Source organism: Rhinoderma darwinii (genome assembly GCF_050947455.1).
Source record: "Rhinoderma darwinii isolate aRhiDar2 chromosome 5 unlocalized genomic scaffold, aRhiDar2.hap1 SUPER_5_unloc_45, whole genome shotgun sequence".
NCBI classification, from domain to species: Eukaryota; Metazoa; Chordata; class Amphibia; order Anura; family Rhinodermatidae; genus Rhinoderma; species Rhinoderma darwinii.
Genome location: NW_027461804.1, coordinates 128215 through 148881, shown reverse-complemented (window position 1 = coordinate 148881; position 20667 = coordinate 128215). Strand labels below are relative to the sequence as shown.

At 47.9% G+C, this 20667-nt stretch overlaps 13 non-coding genes across 13 annotated transcripts; all 13 read right to left on the bottom strand.

Annotated features, from left to right (window-relative positions):
• Positions 1-735: 735 nt before the first annotated feature.
• LOC142693893 (U2 spliceosomal RNA) lies at positions 736-926 on the bottom strand. The gene has a single exon (XR_012862184.1). It is a non-coding gene; the product is annotated as a U2 spliceosomal RNA (small nuclear RNA).
• Positions 927-2214: 1288 nt separating this feature from the next.
• On the bottom strand, positions 2215-2405 carry LOC142693892 (U2 spliceosomal RNA). The gene has a single exon (XR_012862183.1). It is a non-coding gene; the product is annotated as a U2 spliceosomal RNA (small nuclear RNA).
• Positions 2406-3705: 1300 nt separating this feature from the next.
• LOC142693891 (U2 spliceosomal RNA) lies at positions 3706-3896 on the bottom strand. The gene has a single exon (XR_012862182.1). It is a non-coding gene; the product is annotated as a U2 spliceosomal RNA (small nuclear RNA).
• Positions 3897-5184: 1288 nt separating this feature from the next.
• Positions 5185-5375, bottom strand: LOC142693890 (U2 spliceosomal RNA). Its single transcript, XR_012862181.1, has one exon. It is a non-coding gene; the product is annotated as a U2 spliceosomal RNA (small nuclear RNA).
• Positions 5376-7555: 2180 nt separating this feature from the next.
• LOC142693889 (U2 spliceosomal RNA) lies at positions 7556-7746 on the bottom strand. The gene has a single exon (XR_012862180.1). It is a non-coding gene; the product is annotated as a U2 spliceosomal RNA (small nuclear RNA).
• A 1280-nt stretch (positions 7747-9026) lies between these two features.
• LOC142693887 (U2 spliceosomal RNA) lies at positions 9027-9217 on the bottom strand. Its single transcript, XR_012862179.1, has one exon. It is a non-coding gene; the product is annotated as a U2 spliceosomal RNA (small nuclear RNA).
• Positions 9218-10513: 1296 nt separating this feature from the next.
• LOC142693886 (U2 spliceosomal RNA) lies at positions 10514-10704 on the bottom strand. Its single transcript, XR_012862178.1, has one exon. It is a non-coding gene; the product is annotated as a U2 spliceosomal RNA (small nuclear RNA).
• A 1275-nt stretch (positions 10705-11979) lies between these two features.
• Positions 11980-12170, bottom strand: LOC142693885 (U2 spliceosomal RNA). Its single transcript, XR_012862177.1, has one exon. It is a non-coding gene; the product is annotated as a U2 spliceosomal RNA (small nuclear RNA).
• Positions 12171-13462: 1292 nt separating this feature from the next.
• On the bottom strand, positions 13463-13653 carry LOC142693883 (U2 spliceosomal RNA). Its single transcript, XR_012862175.1, has one exon. It is a non-coding gene; the product is annotated as a U2 spliceosomal RNA (small nuclear RNA).
• Positions 13654-14937: 1284 nt separating this feature from the next.
• Positions 14938-15128, bottom strand: LOC142693882 (U2 spliceosomal RNA). Its single transcript, XR_012862174.1, has one exon. It is a non-coding gene; the product is annotated as a U2 spliceosomal RNA (small nuclear RNA).
• Positions 15129-16407: 1279 nt separating this feature from the next.
• LOC142693881 (U2 spliceosomal RNA) lies at positions 16408-16598 on the bottom strand. The gene has a single exon (XR_012862173.1). It is a non-coding gene; the product is annotated as a U2 spliceosomal RNA (small nuclear RNA).
• A 1300-nt stretch (positions 16599-17898) lies between these two features.
• On the bottom strand, positions 17899-18089 carry LOC142693880 (U2 spliceosomal RNA). Its single transcript, XR_012862172.1, has one exon. It is a non-coding gene; the product is annotated as a U2 spliceosomal RNA (small nuclear RNA).
• A 1292-nt stretch (positions 18090-19381) lies between these two features.
• Positions 19382-19572, bottom strand: LOC142693879 (U2 spliceosomal RNA). Its single transcript, XR_012862171.1, has one exon. It is a non-coding gene; the product is annotated as a U2 spliceosomal RNA (small nuclear RNA).
• Positions 19573-20667: the final 1095 nt, after the last annotated feature.

Genomic DNA, 20667 nt, shown 5'->3' with positions numbered 1-20667 from the left:
TTTTGCACAGCTAGTTGCCTCCAGGAGGCCACAAGAGGGAGACAAGGGACTGCAAAATGGAAAATAGGCATCCACCAACTTTACAGACAACTTCTCCTTGCTCCTACAACCTCCATCCTTGCACAGTTTGTTATTCTTCTAGGTAACATAGTAACAAATCCAAATTGCTGCTCTCTTTGTAGGCAAGCAAGGCTTTGTTGCAACTGCAATTCTTACTTCTTCTTGAAATGTAGGGACGACAGTACATTCCATCACATCCATCTAGTGTACACAGGTAGGTCCATTGTGGCGGGCAGGCGAGCGGGCGGGCTGCTTTATTGGCTGTTTGCTGTTCCCCTACTCCACTCCACTATTTGACTGTTGTGCTGCATCAATCAATCAATCAATCAATCAATCAATCAATCAATCAATCAATCAATCAATCAATCAATCAATCAGTGGCTGGCTCAGGTGCAGCTCTTTAACTTACCTAAAAGGGAGGGCGGAGAGAAGACAAGGAAGGTGAATGAGGTGTTCCAATGTGAAATGCCGGAAACACAGAAACACAGACGACACACAACAAGAGGTGGCAATCTATTCATTAATTGCATTTAATCAATGAGCTCATTATCACTCATGCATTGTCCAACAGGTGTTGAAATAATGGGATTAAAAGGGGAGATCCCTTCAGAAAGACAGAAACAATAGCAAAGACAAAAAACACTTTTGGAATCTGCTTTTAGTCAACACATAAGGAAAGGGTGCACCGGTCCTGGAAATACTGCAATACCAGGTCAATGCGTGGAGTGGACAGAGCAAGCTCTATTTCCATCTCCCTGTTCTAAAAATCCATTTAATATATGGTCCCCAGATAGGGGACGTATCAGATATTAAACTGATAAGAACAGATACTACACTTGATCTTAGCCAAAAGGCCGAGAAGCGATAACCCGAACGGGCCGCGCGTTGCCCGAGCCTGCCCGATACTGCTGTTCAGCCCTTGCAGCGATTCAGCCTACTTCTAGGCAATTCCATGGGGCCCTGCAGGCTCACACACTCACAGCTACACGGGAGGTGAATAAAGGCCGGAGAGGAAGCCAGACAGGATTTGCTTCTTTTGCTTGCACCACAATGCAGTGCTGAAAGAGGAGGAATCTACATAAAAACGCCTTCCTGGCAACGCCCAAATGCCCTGCTGCCATGCAGATAAACACTGGCAGCGGCAGCAAGTGCATGCCCACAGCCACCCCTTGTTCCTTCACACCTTGTATCAGCTGTAATCCAGTCCAGTCCAGTGCTGCCTGCTGAGCAGCACTGACCAACACTGCCTGGGCCCAGGCTTTTATCTCTGAGGCCCCATTATGATGTCAGAAAGCTGGCTCTGGAATCCTGAGGGCTCCACTATGACACGTGCAAAGTTCCGTCTGAACTTTATATAAGACGGTGAGGCTCAGTCAGTCACTCAGTGTTGCCTGAGAGGGCAACACTGCAACAGCCGGCCGCCAGGCTGTCTTTTTTTTGCACAGCTAGTTGCCTCCAGGAGGCCACAAGAGGGAGACAAGGGACTGCAAAATGGAAAATAGGCATCCACCAACTTTACAGACAACTTCTCCTTGCTCCTACAACCTCCATCCTTGCACAGTTTGTTATTCTTCTAGGTAACATAGTAACAAATCCAAATTGCTGCTCTCTTTGTAGGCAAGCAAGGCTTTGTTGCAACTGCAATTCTTACTTCTTCTTGAAATGTAGGGACGACAGTACATTCCATCACATCCATCTAGTGTACACAGGTAGGTCCATTGTGGCGGGCAGGCGAGCGGGCGGGCTGCTTTATTGGCTGTTTGCTGTTCCCCTACTCCACTCCACTATTTGACTGTTGTGCTGCATCAATCAATCAATCAATCAATCAATAAATCAATCAATCAATCAATCAATCAGTGGCTGGCTCAGGTGCAGCTCTTTAACTTACCTAAAAGGGAGGGCGGAGAGAAGACAAGGAAGGTGAATGAGGTGTTCCAATGTGAAATGCCGGAAACACAGAAACACAGACGACACACAACAAGAGGTGGCAATCTATTCATTAATTGCATTTAATCAATGAGCTCATTATCACTCATGCATTGTCCAACAGGTGTTGAAATAATGGGATTAAAAGGGGAGATCCCTTCAGAAAGACAGAAACAATAGCAAAGACAAAAAACACTTTTGGAATCTGCTTTTAGTCAACACATAAGGAAAGGGTGCACCGGTCCTGGAAATACTGCAATACCAGGTCAATGCGTGGAGTGGACAGAGCAAGCTCTATTTCCATCTCCCTGTTCTAAAAATCCATTTAATATATGGTCCCCAGATAGGGGACGTATCAGATATTAAACTGATAAGAACAGATACTACACTTGATCTTAGCCAAAAGGCCGAGAAGCGATAACCCGAACGGGCCGCGCGTTGCCCGAGCCTGCCCGATACTGCTGTTCAGCCCTTGCAGCGATTCAGCCTACTTCTAGGCAATTCCATGGGGCCCTGCAGGCTCACACACTCACAGCTACACGGGAGGTGAATAAAGGCCGGAGAGGAAGCCAGACAGGATTTGCTTCTTTTGCTTGCACCACAATGCAGTGCTGAAAGAGGAGGAATCTACATAAAAATGCCTTCCTGGCAACGCCCAAATGCCCTGCTGCCATGCAGATAAACACTGGCAGCGGCAGCAAGTGCATGCCCACAGCCACCCCTTGTTCCTTCACACCTTGTATCAGCTGTAATCCAGTCCAGTCCAGTGCTGCCTGCTGAGCAGCACTGACCAACACTGCCTGGGCCCAGGCTTTTATCTCTGAGGCCCCATTATGATGTCAGAAAGCTGGCTCTGGAATCCTGAGGGCTCCACTATGACACGTGCAAAGTTCCGTCTGAACTTTATATAAGACGGTGAGGCTCAGTCAGTCACTCAGTGTTGCCTGAGAGGGCAACACTGCAACAGCCGGCCGCCAGGCTGTCTTTTTTTTGCACAGCTAGTTGCCTCCAGGAGGCCACAAGAGGGAGACAAGGGACTGCAAAATGGAAAATAGGCATCCACCAACTTTACAGACAACTTCTCCTTGCTCCTACAACCTCCATCCTTGCACAGTTTGTTATTCTTCTAGGTAACATAGTAACAAATCCAAATTGCTGCTCTCTTTGTAGGCAAGCAAGGCTTTGTTGCAACTGCAATTCTTACTTCTTCTTGAAATGTAGGGACGACAGTACATTCCATCACATCCATCTAGTGTACACAGGTAGGTCCATTGTGGCGGGCAGGCGAGCGGGCGGGCTGCTTTATTGGCTGTTTGCTGTTCCCCTACTCCACTCCACTATTTGACTGTTGTGCTGCATCAATCAATCAATCAATCAATCAATCAATCAATCAATCAATCAATCAATCAATCAATCAATCAGTGGCTGGCTCAGGTGCAGCTCTTTAACTTACCTAAAAGGGAGGGCGGAGAGAAGACAAGGAAGGTGAATGAGGTGTTCCAATGTGAAATGCCGGAAACACAGAAACACAGACGACACACAACAAGAGGTGGCAATCTATTCATTAATTGCATTTAATCAATGAGCTCATTATCACTCATGCATTGTCCAACAGGTGTTGAAATAATGGGATTAAAAGGGGAGATCCCTTCAGAAAGACAGAAACAATAGCAAAGACAAAAAACACTTTTGGAATCTGCTTTTAGTCAACACATAAGGAAAGGGTGCACCGGTCCTGGAAATACTGCAATACCAGGTCAATGCGTGGAGTGGACAGAGCAAGCTCTATTTCCATCTCCCTGTTCTAAAAATCCATTTAATATATGGTCCCCAGATAGGGGACGTATCAGATATTAAACTGATAAGAACAGATACTACACTTGATCTTAGCCAAAAGGCCGAGAAGCGATAACCCGAACGGGCCGCGCGTTGCCCGAGCCTGCCCGATACTGCTGTTCAGCCCTTGCAGCGATTCAGCCTACTTCTAGGCAATTCCATGGGGCCCTGCAGGCTCACACACTCACAGCTACACGGGAGGTGAATAAAGGCCGGAGAGGAAGCCAGACAGGATTTGCTTCTTTTGCTTGCACCACAATGCAGTGCTGAAAGAGGAGGAATCTACATAAAAATGCCTTCCTGGCAACGCCCAAATGCCCTGCTGCCATGCAGATAAACACTGGCAGCGGCAGCAAGTGCATGCCCACAGCCACCCCTTGTTCCTTCACACCTTGTATCAGCTGTAATCCAGTCCAGTCCAGTGCTGCCTGCTGAGCAGCACTGACCAACACTGCCTGGGCCCAGGCTTTTATCTCTGAGGCCCCATTATGATGTCAGAAAGCTGGCTCTGGAATCCTGAGGGCTCCACTATGACACGTGCAAAGTTCCGTCTGAACTTTATATAAGACGGTGAGGCTCAGTCAGTCACTCAGTGTTGCCTGAGAGGGCAACACTGCAACAGCCGGCCGCCAGGCTGTCTTTTTTTTGCACAGCTAGTTGCCTCCAGGAGGCCACAAGAGGGAGACAAGGGACTGCAAAATGGAAAATAGGCATCCACCAACTTTACAGACAACTTCTCCTTGCTCCTACAACCTCCATCCTTGCACAGTTTGTTATTCTTCTAGGTAACATAGTAACAAATCCAAATTGCTGCTCTCTTTGTAGGCAAGCAAGGCTTTGTTGCAACTGCAATTCTTACTTCTTCTTGAAATGTAGGGACGACAGTACATTCCATCACATCCATCTAGTGTACACAGGTAGGTCCATTGTGGCGGGCAGGCGAGCGGGCGGGCTGCTTTATTGGCTGTTTGCTGTTCCCCTACTCCACTCCACTATTTGACTGTTGTGCTGCATCAATCAATCAATCAATCAATCAATCAATCAATCAATCAATCAATCAATCAGTGGCTGGCTCAGGTGCAGCTCTTTAACTTACCTAAAAGGGAGGGCGGAGAGAAGACAAGGAAGGTGAATGAGGTGTTCCAATGTGAAATGCCGGAAACACAGAAACACAGACGACACACAACAAGAGGTGGCAATCTATTCATTAATTGCATTTAATCAATGAGCTCATTATCACTCATGCATTGTCCAACAGGTGTTGAAATAATGGGATTAAAAGGGGAGATCCCTTCAGAAAGACAGAAACAATAGCAAAGACAAAAAACACTTTTGGAATCTGCTTTTAGTCAACACATAAGGAAAGGGTGCACCGGTCCTGGAAATACTGCAATACCAGGTCAATGCGTGGAGTGGACAGAGCAAGCTCTATTTCCATCTCCCTGTTCTAAAAATCCATTTAATATATGGTCCCCAGATAGGGGACGTATCAGATATTAAACTGATAAGAACAGATACTACACTTGATCTTAGCCAAAAGGCCGAGAAGCGATAACCCGAACGGGCCGCGCGTTGCCCGAGCCTGCCCGATACTGCTGTTCAGCCCTTGCAGCGATTCAACCTACTTCTAGGCAATTCCATGGGGCCCTGCAGGCTCACACACTCACAGCTACACGGGAGGTGAATAAAGGCCGGAGAGGAAGCCAGACAGGATTTGCTTCTTTTGCTTGCACCACAATGCAGTGCTGAAAGAGGAGGAATCTACATAAAAACGCCTTCCTGGCAACGCCCAAATGCCCTGCTGCCATGCAGATAAACTGTAATAGTGGGGGGGGGGGTAGGGAAACGGACAAGTGAGCCCTAATCTACCCGCCACTCTGTCCCTGCCTACTTGCAACGACCCGCCCTAGGCGACGGGGTACAACTGGGCGGCGGTCCCTGCGCTCAGTAAGTGCATGACAAACACGACAAACAAACAAGGGAATACAAGCAAGGGAAATGGGCAGTTGCTCGCGGAAACACCGTGAGCAACAGAGTAGTGAACGAGCCGAGTCAAGCCAGGAGAGTGCGAGGTACAAAGCGAAAAGCAGAAGAGTAGTCGGTAAGCCGTGGTCTGTATGGAGCAGGATCAAAAATAGCAGGAGCTGTAGCTGGGCCAGGAAACCTCAAGGAAAGAAATTCACAAGCACAGATGGACAGGAAGAGCAGGCTTAAATAGACCGAGGGCGGGAGCTAGCTGAGTCTGGCCAGGTTGCGATAGGCTCTCCCACTCCTAAGCCTGCCAGCCTGAGTGGAGGAAGCTGGTGTCTGTCTCAGGGATGTACACTCAGGTGTTGACTGATTAATTCTGGGAGTTAACCCCGAAGCAGTGCCTGGCAGATCCTTTACAGTACCCCCCCTTTTATGAGGGGCCACCGGACCCTTTCTAAGTGGACCTGGCTTACTGGGGAAACGCAGGTGGAACCTCCTGACCAATACCCCAGCGTGAACATCCCGGGCGGGTACCCAAGTCCTCTCCTATTCCAGTCAAATACTCCCTCGCTTAAATAGACCGAGGGCGGGAGCTAGCGGAGTCTGGCCAGGTTGCGATAGGCTCTCCCACTCCTAAGCCTGCCAGCCTGAGTGGAGGAAGCTGGTGTCTGTCTCAGGGATGTACACTCAGGTGTTGACTGATTAATTCTGGGAGTTAACCCCGAAGCAGTGCCTGGCAGATCCTTTACATAAACACTGGCAGCGGCAGCAAGTGCATGCCCACAGCCACCCCTTGTTCCTTCACACCTTGTATCAGCTGTAATCCAGTCCAGTCCAGTGCTGCCTGCTGAGCAGCACTGACCAACACTGCCTGGGCCCAGGCTTTTATCTCTGAGGCCCCATTATGATGTCAGAAAGCTGGCTCTGGAATCCTGAGGGCTCCACTATGACACGTGCAAAGTTCCGTCTGAACTTTATATAAGACGGTGAGGCTCAGTCAGTCACTCAGTGTTGCCTGAGAGGGCAACACTGCAACAGCCGGCCGCCAGGCTGTCTTTTTTTTGCACAGCTAGTTGCCTCCAGGAGGCCACAAGAGGGAGACAAGGGACTGCAAAATGGAAAATAGGCATCCACCAACTTTACAGACAACTTCTCCTTGCTCCTACAACCTCCATCCTTGCACAGTTTGTTATTCTTCTAGGTAACATAGTAACAAATCCAAATTGCTGCTCTCTTTGTAGGCAAGCAAGGCTTTGTTGCAACTGCAATTCTTACTTCTTCTTGAAATGTAGGGACGACAGTACATTCCATCACATCCATCTAGTGTACACAGGTAGGTCCATTGTGGCGGGCAGGCGAGCGGGCGGGCTGCTTTATTGGCTGTTTGCTGTTCCCCTACTCCACTCCACTATTTGACTGTTGTGCTGCATCAATCAATCAATCAATCAATCAATCAATCAATCAGTGGCTGGCTCAGGTGCAGCTCTTTAACTTACCTAAAAGGGAGGGCGGAGAGAAGACAAGGAAGGTGAATGAGGTGTTCCAATGTGAAATGCCGGAAACACAGAAACACAGACGACACACAACAAGAGGTGGCAATCTATTCATTAATTGCATTTAATCAATGAGCTCATTATCACTCATGCATTGTCCAACAGGTGTTGAAATAATGGGATTAAAAGGGGAGATCCCTTCAGAAAGACAGAAACAATAGCAAAGACAAAAAACACTTTTGGAATCTGCTTTTAGTCAACACATAAGGAAAGGGTGCACCGGTCCTGGAAATACTGCAATACCAGGTCAATGCGTGGAGTGGACAGAGCAAGCTCTATTTCCATCTCCCTGTTCTAAAAATCCATTTAATATATGGTCCCCAGATAGGGGACGTATCAGATATTAAACTGATAAGAACAGATACTACACTTGATCTTAGCCAAAAGGCCGAGAAGCGATAACCCGAACGGGCCGCGCGTTGCCCGAGCCTGCCCGATACTGCTGTTCAGCCCTTGCAGCGATTCAGCCTACTTCTAGGCAATTCCATGGGGCCCTGCAGGCTCACACACTCACAGCTACACGGGAGGTGAATAAAGGCCGGAGAGGAAGCCAGACAGGATTTGCTTCTTTTGCTTGCACCACAATGCAGTGCTGAAAGAGGAGGAATCTACATAAAAACGCCTTCCTGGCAACGCCCAAATGCCCTGCTGCCATGCAGATAAACACTGGCAGCGGCAGCAAGTGCATGCCCACAGCCACCCCTTGTTCCTTCACACCTTGTATCAGCTGTAATCCAGTCCAGTCCAGTGCTGCCTGCTGAGCAGCACTGACCAACACTGCCTGGGCCCAGGCTTTTATCTCTGAGGCCCCATTATGATGTCAGAAAGCTGGCTCTGGAATCCTGAGGGCTCCACTATGACACGTGCAAAGTTCCGTCTGAACTTTATATAAGACGGTGAGGCTCAGTCAGTCACTCAGTGTTGCCTGAGAGGGCAACACTGCAACAGCCGGCCGCCAGGCTGTCTTTTTTTTGCACAGCTAGTTGCCTCCAGGAGGCCACAAGAGGGAGACAAGGGACTGCAAAATGGAAAATAGGCATCCACCAACTTTACAGACAACTTCTCCTTGCTCCTACAACCTCCATCCTTGCACAGTTTGTTATTCTTCTAGGTAACATAGTAACAAATCCAAATTGCTGCTCTCTTTGTAGGCAAGCAAGGCTTTGTTGCAACTGCAATTCTTACTTCTTCTTGAAATGTAGGGACGACAGTACATTCCATCACATCCATCTAGTGTACACAGGTAGGTCCATTGTGGCGGGCAGGCGAGCGGGCGGGCTGCTTTATTGGCTGTTTGCTGTTCCCCTACTCCACTCCACTATTTGACTGTTGTGCTGCATCAATCAATCAATCAATCAATCAATCAATCAATCAATCAATCAGTGGCTGGCTCAGGTGCAGCTCTTTAACTTACCTAAAAGGGAGGGCGGAGAGAAGACAAGGAAGGTGAATGAGGTGTTCCAATGTGAAATGCCGGAAACACAGAAACACAGACGACACACAACAAGAGGTGGCAATCTATTCATTAATTGCATTTAATCAATGAGCTCATTATCACTCATGCATTGTCCAACAGGTGTTGAAATAATGGGATTAAAAGGGGAGATCCCTTCAGAAAGACAGAAACAATAGCAAAGACAAAAAACACTTTTGGAATCTGCTTTTAGTCAACACATAAGGAAAGGGTGCACCGGTCCTGGAAATACTGCAATACCAGGTCAATGCGTGGAGTGGACAGAGCAAGCTCTATTTCCATCTCCCTGTTCTAAAAATCCATTTAATATATGGTCCCCAGATAGGGGACGTATCAGATATTAAACTGATAAGAACAGATACTACACTTGATCTTAGCCAAAAGGCCGAGAAGCGATAACCCGAACGGGCCGCGCGTTGCCCGAGCCTGCCCGATACTGCTGTTCAGCCCTTGCAGCGATTCAGCCTACTTCTAGGCAATTCCATGGGGCCCTGCAGGCTCACACACTCACAGCTACACGGGAGGTGAATAAAGGCCGGAGAGGAAGCCAGACAGGATTTGCTTCTTTTGCTTGCACCACAATGCAGTGCTGAAAGAGGAGGAATCTACATAAAAACGCCTTCCTGGCAACGCCCAAATGCCCTGCTGCCATGCAGATAAACACTGGCAGCGGCAGCAAGTGCATGCCCACAGCCACCCCTTGTTCCTTCACACCTTGTATCAGCTGTAATCCAGTCCAGTCCAGTGCTGCCTGCTGAGCAGCACTGACCAACACTGCCTGGGCCCAGGCTTTTATCTCTGAGGCCCCATTATGATGTCAGAAAGCTGGCTCTGGAATCCTGAGGGCTCCACTATGACACGTGCAAAGTTCCGTCTGAACTTTATATAAGACGGTGAGGCTCAGTCAGTCACTCAGTGTTGCCTGAGAGGGCAACACTGCAACAGCCGGCCGCCAGGCTGTCTTTTTTTTGCACAGCTAGTTGCCTCCAGGAGGCCACAAGAGGGAGACAAGGGACTGCAAAATGGAAAATAGGCATCCACCAACTTTACAGACAACTTCTCCTTGCTCCTACAACCTCCATCCTTGCACAGTTTGTTATTCTTCTAGGTAACATAGTAACAAATCCAAATTGCTGCTCTCTTTGTAGGCAAGCAAGGCTTTGTTGCAACTGCAATTCTTACTTCTTCTTGAAATGTAGGGACGACAGTACATTCCATCACATCCATCTAGTGTACACAGGTAGGTCCATTGTGGCGGGCAGGCGAGCGGGCGGGCTGCTTTATTGGCTGTTTGCTGTTCCCCTACTCCACTCCACTATTTGACTGTTGTGCTGCATCAATCAATCAATCAATCAATCAATCAATCAATCAATCAATCAATCAATCAATCAATCAGTGGCTGGCTCAGGTGCAGCTCTTTAACTTACCTAAAAGGGAGGGCGGAGAGAAGACAAGGAAGGTGAATGAGGTGTTCCAATGTGAAATGCCGGAAACACAGAAACACAGACGACACACAACAAGAGGTGGCAATCTATTCATTAATTGCATTTAATCAATGAGCTCATTATCACTCATGCATTGTCCAACAGGTGTTGAAATAATGGGATTAAAAGGGGAGATCCCTTCAGAAAGACAGAAACAATAGCAAAGACAAAAAACACTTTTGGAATCTGTTTTTAGTCAACACATAAGGAAAGGGTGCACCGGTCCTGGAAATACTGCAATACCAGGTCAATGCGTGGAGTGGACAGAGCAAGCTCTATTTCCATCTCCCTGTTCTAAAAATCCATTTAATATATGGTCCCCAGATAGGGGACGTATCAGATATTAAACTGATAAGAACAGATACTACACTTGATCTTAGCCAAAAGGCCGAGAAGCGATAACCCGAACGGGCCGCGCGTTGCCCGAGCCTGCCCGATACTGCTGTTCAGCCCTTGCAGCGATTCAGCCTACTTCTAGGCAATTCCATGGGGCCCTGCAGGCTCACACACTCACAGCTACACGGGAGGTGAATAAAGGCCGGAGAGGAAGCCAGACAGGATTTGCTTCTTTTGCTTGCACCACAATGCAGTGCTGAAAGAGGAGGAATCTACATAAAAACGCCTTCCTGGCAACGCCCAAATGCCCTGCTGCCATGCAGATAAACACTGGCAGCGGCAGCAAGTGCATGCCCACAGCCACCCCTTGTTCCTTCACACCTTGTATCAGCTGTAATCCAGTCCAGTCCAGTGCTGCCTGCTGAGCAGCACTGACCAACACTGCCTGGGCCCAGGCTTTTATCTCTGAGGCCCCATTATGATGTCAGAAAGCTGGCTCTGGAATCCTGAGGGCTCCACTATGACACGTGCAAAGTTCCGTCTGAACTTTATATAAGACGGTGAGGCTCAGTCAGTCACTCAGTGTTGCCTGAGAGGGCAACACTGCAACAGCCGGCCGCCAGGCTGTCTTTTTTTTGCACAGCTAGTTGCCTCCAGGAGGCCACAAGAGGGAGACAAGGGACTGCAAAATGGAAAATAGGCATCCACCAACTTTACAGACAACTTCTCCTTGCTCCTACAACCTCCATCCTTGCACAGTTTGTTATTCTTCTAGGTAACATAGTAACAAATCCAAATTGCTGCTCTCTTTGTAGGCAAGCAAGGCTTTGTTGCAACTGCAATTCTTACTTCTTCTTGAAATGTAGGGACGACAGTACATTCCATCACATCCATCTAGTGTACACAGGTAGGTCCATTGTGGCGGGCAGGCGAGCGGGCGGGCTGCTTTATTGGCTGTTTGCTGTTCCCCTACTCCACTATTTGACTGTTGTGCTGCATCAATCAATCAATCAATCAATCAATCAATCAATCAATCAATCAATCAATCAATCAGGTGCAGCTCTTTAACTTACCTAAAAGGGAGGGCGGAGAGAAGACAAGGAAGGTGAATGAGGTGTTCCAATGTGAAATGCCGGAAACACAGAAACACAGACGACACACAACAAGAGGTGGCAATCTATTCATTAATTGCATTTAATCAATGAGCTCATTATCACTCATGCATTGTCCAACAGGTGTTGAAATAATGGGATTAAAAGGGGAGATCCCTTCAGAAAGACAGAAACAATAGCAAAGACAAAAAACACTTTTGGAATCTGCTTTTAGTCAACACATAAGGAAAGGGTGCACCGGTCCTGGAAATACTGCAATACCAGGTCAATGCGTGGAGTGGACAGAGCAAGCTCTATTTCCATCTCCCTGTTCTAAAAATCCATTTAATATATGGTCCCCAGATAGGGGACGTATCAGATATTAAACTGATAAGAACAGATACTACACTTGATCTTAGCCAAAAGGCCGAGAAGCGATAACCCGAACGGGCCGCGCGTTGCCCGAGCCTGCCCGATACTGCTGTTCAGCCCTTGCAGCGATTCAGCCTACTTCTAGGCAATTCCATGGGGCCCTGCAGGCTCACACACTCACAGCTACACGGGAGGTGAATAAAGGCCGGAGAGGAAGCCAGACAGGATTTGCTTCTTTTGCTTGCACCACAATGCAGTGCTGAAAGAGGAGGAATCTACATAAAAACGCCTTCCTGGCAACGCCCAAATGCCCTGCTGCCATGCAGATAAACACTGGCAGCGGCAGCAAGTGCATGCCCACAGCCACCCCTTGTTCCTTCACACCTTGTATCAGCTGTAATCCAGTCCAGTCCAGTGCTGCCTGCTGAGCAGCACTGACCAACACTGCCTGGGCCCAGGCTTTTATCTCTGAGGCCCCATTATGATGTCAGAAAGCTGGCTCTGGAATCCTGAGGGCTCCACTATGACACGTGCAAAGTTCCGTCTGAACTTTATATAAGACGGTGAGGCTCAGTCAGTCACTCAGTGTTGCCTGAGAGGGCAACACTGCAACAGCCGGCCGCCAGGCTGTCTTTTTTTTGCACAGCTAGTTGCCTCCAGGAGGCCACAAGAGGGAGACAAGGGACTGCAAAATGGAAAATAGGCATCCACCAACTTTACAGACAACTTCTCCTTGCTCCTACAACCTCCATCCTTGCACAGTTTGTTATTCTTCTAGGTAACATAGTAACAAATCCAAATTGCTGCTCTCTTTGTAGGCAAGCAAGGCTTTGTTGCAACTGCAATTCTTACTTCTTCTTGAAATGTAGGGACGACAGTACATTCCATCACATCCATCTAGTGTACACAGGTAGGTCCATTGTGGCGGGCAGGCGAGCGGGCGGGCTGCTTTATTGGCTGTTTGCTGTTCCCCTACTCCACTCCACTATTTGACTGTTGTGCTGCATCAATCAATCAATCAATCAATCAATCAATCAATCAATCAATCAATCAATCAATCAGTGGCTGGCTCAGGTGCAGCTCTTTAACTTACCTAAAAGGGAGGGCGGAGAGAAGACAAGGAAGGTGAATGAGGTGTTCCAATGTGAAATGCCGGAAACACAGAAACACAGACGACACACAACAAGAGGTGGCAATCTATTCATTAATTGCATTTAATCAATGAGCTCATTATCACTCATGCATTGTCCAACAGGTGTTGAAATAATGGGATTAAAAGGGGAGATCCCTTCAGAAAGACAGAAACAATAGCAAAGACAAAAAACACTTTTGGAATCTGCTTTTAGTCAACACATAAGGAAAGGGTGCACCGGTCCTGGAAATACTGCAATACCAGGTCAATGCGTGGAGTGGACAGAGCAAGCTCTATTTCCATCTCCCTGTTCTAAAAATCCATTTAATATATGGTCCCCAGATAGGGGACGTATCAGATATTAAACTGATAAGAACAGATACTACACTTGATCTTAGCCAAAAGGCCGAGAAGCGATAACCCGAACGGGCCGCGCGTTGCCCGAGCCTGCCCGATACTGCTGTTCAGCCCTTGCAGCGATTCAGCCTACTTCTAGGCAATTCCATGGGGCCCTGCAGGCTCACACACTCACAGCTACACGGGAGGTGAATAAAGGCCGGAGAGGAAGCCAGACAGGATTTGCTTCTTTTGCTTGCACCACAATGCAGTGCTGAAAGAGGAGGAATCTACATAAAAACGCCTTCCTGGCAACGCCCAAATGCCCTGCTGCCATGCAGATAAACACTGGCAGCGGCAGCAAGTGCATGCCCACAGCCACCCCTTGTTCCTTCACACCTTGTATCAGCTGTAATCCAGTCCAGTCCAGTGCTGCCTGCTGAGCAGCACTGACCAACACTGCCTGGGCCCAGGCTTTTATCTCTGAGGCCCCATTATGATGTCAGAAAGCTGGCTCTGGAATCCTGAGGGCTCCACTATGACACGTGCAAAGTTCCGTCTGAACTTTATATAAGACGGTGAGGCTCAGTCAGTCACTCAGTGTTGCCTGAGAGGGCAACACTGCAACAGCCGGCCGCCAGGCTGTCTTTTTTTTGCACAGCTAGTTGCCTCCAGGAGGCCACAAGAGGGAGACAAGGGACTGCAAAATGGAAAATAGGCATCCACCAACTTTACAGACAACTTCTCCTTGCTCCTACAACCTCCATCCTTGCACAGTTTGTTATTCTTCTAGGTAACATAGTAACAAATCCAAATTGCTGCTCTCTTTGTAGGCAAGCAAGGCTTTGTTGCAACTGCAATTCTTACTTCTTCTTGAAATGTAGGGACGACAGTACATTCCATCACATCCATCTAGTGTACACAGGTAGGTCCATTGTGGCGGGCAGGCGAGCGGGCGGGCTGCTTTATTGGCTGTTTGCTGTTCCCCTACTCCACTCCACTATTTGACTGTTGTGCTGCATCAATCAATCAATCAATCAATCAATCAATCAATCAATCAATCAATCAGTGGCTGGCTCAGGTGCAGCTCTTTAACTTACCTAAAAGGGAGGGCGGAGAGAAGACAAGGAAGGTGAATGAGGTGTTCCAATGTGAAATGCCGGAAACACAGAAACACAGACGACACACAACAAGAGGTGGCAATCTATTCATTAATTGCATTTAATCAATGAGCTCATTATCACTCATGCATTGTCCAACAGGTGTTGAAATAATGGGATTAAAAGGGGAGATCCCTTCAGAAAGACAGAAACAATAGCAAAGACAAAAAACACTTTTGGAATCTGTTTTTAGTCAACACATAAGGAAAGGGTGCACCGGTCCTGGAAATACTGCAATACCAGGTCAATGCGTGGAGTGGACAGAGCAAGCTCTATTTCCATCTCCCTGTTCTAAAAATCCATTTAATATATGGTCCCCAGATAGGGGACGTATCAGATATTAAACTGATAAGAACAGATACTACACTTGATCTTAGCCAAAAGGCCGAGAAGCGATAACCCGAACGGGCCGCGCGTTGCCCGAGCCTGCCCGATACTGCTGTTCAGCCCTTGCAGCGATTCAGCCTACTTCTAGGCAATTCCATGGGGCCCTGCAGGCTCACACACTCACAGCTACACGGGAGGTGAATAAAGGCCGGAGAGGAAGCCAGACAGGATTTGCTTCTTTTGCTTGCACCACAATGCAGTGCTGAAAGAGGAGGAATCTACATAAAAACGCCTTCCTGGCAACGCCCAAATGCCCTGCTGCCATGCAGATAAACACTGGCAGCGGCAGCAAGTGCATGCCCACAGCCACCCCTTGTTCCTTCACACCTTGTATCAGCTGTAATCCAGTCCAGTCCAGTGCTGCCTGCTGAGCAGCACTGACCAACACTGCCTGGGCCCAGGCTTTTATCTCTGAGGCCCCATTATGATGTCAGAAAGCTGGCTCTGGAATCCTGAGGGCTCCATTATGACACGTGCAAAGTTCCGTCTGAACTTTATATAAGACGGTGAGGCTCAGTCAGTCACTCAGTGTTGCCTGAGAGGGCAACACTGCAACAGCCGGCCGCCAGGCTGTCTTTTTTTTGCACAGCTAGTTGCCTCCAGGAGGCCACAAGAGGGAGACAAGGGACTGCAAAATGGAAAATAGGCATCCACCAACTTTACAGACAACTTCTCCTTGCTCCTACAACCTCCATCCTTGCACAGTTTGTTATTCTTCTAGGTAACATAGTAACAAATCCAAATTGCTGCTCTCTTTGTAGGCAAGCAAGGCTTTGTTGCAACTGCAATTCTTACTTCTTCTTGAAATGTAGGGACGACAGTACATTCCATCACATCCATCTAGTGTACACAGGTAGGTCCATTGTGGCGGGCAGGCGAGCGGGCGGGCTGCTTTATTGGCTGTTTGCTGTTCCCCTACTCCACTATTTGACTGTTGTGCTGCATCAATCAATCAATCAATCAATCAATCAATCAATCAATCAATCAATCAATCAATCAATCAGGTGCAGCTCTTTAACTTACCTAAAAGGGAGGGCGGAGAGAAGACAAGGAAGGTGAATGAGGTGTTCCAATGTGAAATGCCGGAAACACAGAAACACAGACGACACACAACAAGAGGTGGCAATCTATTCATTAATTGCATTTAATCAATGAGCTCATTATCACTCATGCATTGTCCAACAGGTGTTGAAATAATGGGATTAAAAGGGGAGATCCCTTCAGAAAGACAGAAACAATAGCAAAGACAAAAAACACTTTTGGAATCTGCTTTTAGTCAACACATAAGGAAAGGGTGCACCGGTCCTGGAAATACTGCAATACCAGGTCAATGCGTGGAGTGGACAGAGCAAGCTCTATTTCCATCTCCCTGTTCTAAAAATCCATTTAATATATGGTCCCCAGATAGGGGACGTATCAGATATTAAACTGATAAGAACAGATACTACACTTGATCTTAGCCAAAAGGCCGAGAAGCGATAACCCGAACGGGCCGCGCGTTGCCCGAGCCTGCCCGATACTGCTGTTCAGCCCTTGCAGCGATTCAGCCTACTTCTAGGCAATTCCATGGGGCCCTGCAGGCTCACACACTCACAGCTACACGGGAGGTGAATAAAGGCCGGAGAGGAAGCCAGACAGGATTTGCTTCTTTTGCTTGCACCACAATGCAGTGCTGAAAGAGGAGGAATCTACATAAAAACGCCTTCCTGGCAACGCCCAAATGCCCTGCTGCCATGCAGATAAACACTGGCAGCGGCAGCAAGTGCATGCCCACAGCCACCCCTTGTTCCTTCACACCTTGTATCAGCTGTAATCCAGTCCAGTCCAGTGCTGCCTGCTGAGCAGCACTGACCAACACTGCCTGGGCCCAGGCTTTTATCTCTGAGGCCCCATTATGATGTCAGAAAGCTGGCTCTGGAATCCTGAGGGCTCCACTATGACACGTGCAAAGTTCCGTCTGAACTTTATATAAGACGGTGAGGCTCAGTCAGTCACTCAGTGTTGCCTGAGAGGGCAACACTGCAACAGCCGGCCGCCAGGCTGTCTTTTTTTTGCACAGCTAGTTGCCTCCAGGAGGCCACAAGAGGGAGACAAGGGACTGCAAAATGGAAAATAGGCATCCACCAACTTTACAGACAACTTCTCCTTGCTCCTACAACCTCCATCCTTGCACAGTTTGTTATTCTTCTAGGTAACATAGTAACAAATCCAAATTGCTGCTCTCTTTGTAGGCAAGCAAGGCTTTGTTGCAACTGCAATTCTTACTTCTTCTTGAAATGTAGGGACGACAGTACATTCCATCACATCCATCTAGTGTACACAGGTAGGTCCATTGTGGCGGGCAGGCGAGCGGGCGGGCTGCTTTATTGGCTGTTTGCTGTTCCCCTACTCCACTCCACTATTTGACTGTTGTGCTGCATCAATCAATCAATCAATCAATCAATCAATCAATCAATCAATCAATCAATCAATCAATCAATCAGTGGCTGGCTCAGGTGCAGCTCTTTAACTTACCTAAAAGGGAGGGCGGAGAGAAGACAAGGAAGGTGAATGAGGTGTTCCAATGTGAAATGCCGGAAACACAGAAACACAGACGACACACAACAAGAGGTGGCAATCTATTCATTAATTGCATTTAATCAATGAGCTCATTATCACTCATGCATTGTCCAACAGGTGTTGAAATAATGGGATTAAAAGGGGAGATCCCTTCAGAAAGACAGAAACAATAGCAAAGACAAAAAACACTTTTGGAATCTGCTTTTAGTCAACACATAAGGAAAGGGTGCACCGGTCCTGGAAATACTGCAATACCAGGTCAATGCGTGGAGTGGACAGAGCAAGCTCTATTTCCATCTCCCTGTTCTAAAAATCCATTTAATATATGGTCCCCAGATAGGGGACGTATCAGATATTAAACTGATAAGAACAGATACTACACTTGATCTTAGCCAAAAGGCCGAGAAGCGATAACCCGAACGGGCCGCGCGTTGCCCGAGCCTGCCCGATACTGCTGTTCAGCCCTTGCAGCGATTCAGCCTACTTCTAGGCAATTCCATGGGGCCCTGCAGGCTCACACACTCACAGCTACACGGGAGGTGAATAAAGGCCGGAGAGGAAGCCAGACAGGATTTGCTTCTTTTGCTTGCACCACAATGCAGTGCTGAAAGAGGAGGAATCTACATAAAAACGCCTTCCTGGCAACGCCCAAATGCCCTGCTGCCATGCAGATAAACACTGGCAGCGGCAGCAAGTGCATGCCCACAGCCACCCCTTGTTCCTTCACACCTTGTATCAGCTGTAATCCAGTCCAGTCCAGTGCTGCCTGCTGAGCAGCACTGACCAACACTGCCTGGGCCCAGGCTTTTATCTCTGAGGCCCCATTATGATGTCAGAAAGCTGGCTCTGGAATCCTGAGGGCTCCACTATGACACGTGCAAAGTTCCGTCTGAACTTTATATAAGACGGTGAGGCTCAGTCAGTCACTCAGTGTTGCCTGAGAGGGCAACACTGCAACAGCCGGCCGCCAGGCTGTCTTTTTTTTGCACAGCTAGTTGCCTCCAGGAGGCCACAAGAGGGAGACAAGGGACTGCAAAATGGAAAATAGGCATCCACCAACTTTACAGACAACTTCTCCTTGCTCCTACAACCTCCATCCTTGCACAGTTTGTTATTCTTCTAGGTAACATAGTAACAAATCCAAATTGCTGCTCTCTTTGTAGGCAAGCAAGGCTTTGTTGCAACTGCAATTCTTACTTCTTCTTGAAATGTAGGGACGACAGTACATTCCATCACATCCATCTAGTGTACACAGGTAGGTCCATTGTGGCGGGCAGGCGAGCGGGCGGGCTGCTTTATTGGCTGTTTGCTGTTCCCCTACTCCACTCCACTATTTGACTGTTGTGCTGCATCAATCAATCAATCAATCAATCAATCAATCAATCAATCAATCAATCAATCAATCAGTGGCTGGCTCAGGTGCAGCTCTTTAACTTACCTAAAAGGGAGGGCGGAGAGAAGACAAGGAAGGTGAATGAGGTGTTCCAATGTGAAATGCCGGAAACACAGAAACACAGACGACACACAACAAGAGGTGGCAATCTATTCATTAATTGCATTTAATCAATGAGCTCATTATCACTCATGCATTGTCCAACAGGTGTTGAAATAATGGGATTAAAAGGGGAGATCCCTTCAGAAAGACAGAAACAATAGCAAAGACAAAAAACACTTTTGGAATCTGCTTTTAGTCAACACATAAGGAAAGGGTGCACCGGTCCTGGAAATACTGCAATACCAGGTCAATGCGTGGAGTGGACAGAGCAAGCTCTATTTCCATCTCCCTGTTCTAAAAATCCATTTAATATATGGTCCCCAGATAGGGGACGTATCAGATATTAAACTGATAAGAACAGATACTACACTTGATCTTAGCCAAAAGGCCGAGAAGCGATAACCCGAACGGGCCGCGCGTTGCCCGAGCCTGCCCGATACTGCTGTTCAGCCCTTGCAGCGATTCAGCCTACTTCTAGGCAATTCCATGGGGCCCTGCAGGCTCACACACTCACAGCTACACGGGAGGTGAATAAAGGCCGGAGAGGAAGCCAGACAGGATTTGCTTCTTTTGCTTGCACCACAATGCAGTGCTGAAAGAGGAGGAATCTACATAAAAATGCCTTCCTGGCAACGCCCAAATGCCCTGCTGCCATGCAGATAAACACTGGCAGCGGCAGCAAGTGCATGCCCACAGCCACCCCTTGTTCCTTCACACCTTGTATCAGCTGTAATCCAGTCCAGTCCAGTGCTGCCTGCTGAGCAGCACTGACCAACACTACCTGGGCCCAGGCTTTTATCTCTGAGGCCCCATTATGATGTCAGAAAGCTGGCTCTGGAATCCTGAGGGCTCCACTATGACACGTGCAAAGTTCCGTCTGAACTTTATATAAGACGGTGAGGCTCAGTCAGTCACTCAGTGTTGCCTGAGAGGGCAACACTGCAACAGCCGGCCGCCAGGCTGTCTTTTTTTTGCACAGCTAGTTGCCTCCAGGAGGCCACAAGAGGGAGACAAGGGACTGCAAAATGGAAAATAGGCATCCACCAACTTTACAGACAACTTCTCCTTGCTCCTACAACCTCCATCCTTGCACAGTTTGTTATTCTTCTAGGTAACATAGTAACAAATCCAAATTGCTGCTCTCTTTGTAGGCAAGCAAGGCTTTGTTGCAACTGCAATTCTTACTTCTTCTTGAAATGTAGGGACGACAGTACATTCCATCACATCCATCTAGTGTACACAGGTAGGTCCATTGTGGCGGGCAGGCGAGCGGGCGGGCTGCTTTATTGGCTGTTTGCTGTTCCCCTACTCCACTCCACTATTTGACTGTTGTGCTGCATCAATCAATCAATCAATCAATCAATCAATCAATCAATCAATCAATCAATCAATCAATCAGTGGCTGGCTCAGGTGCAGCTCTTTAACTTACCTAAAAGGGAGGGCGGAGAGAAGACAAGGAAGGTGAATGAGGTGTTCCAATGTGAAATGCCGGAA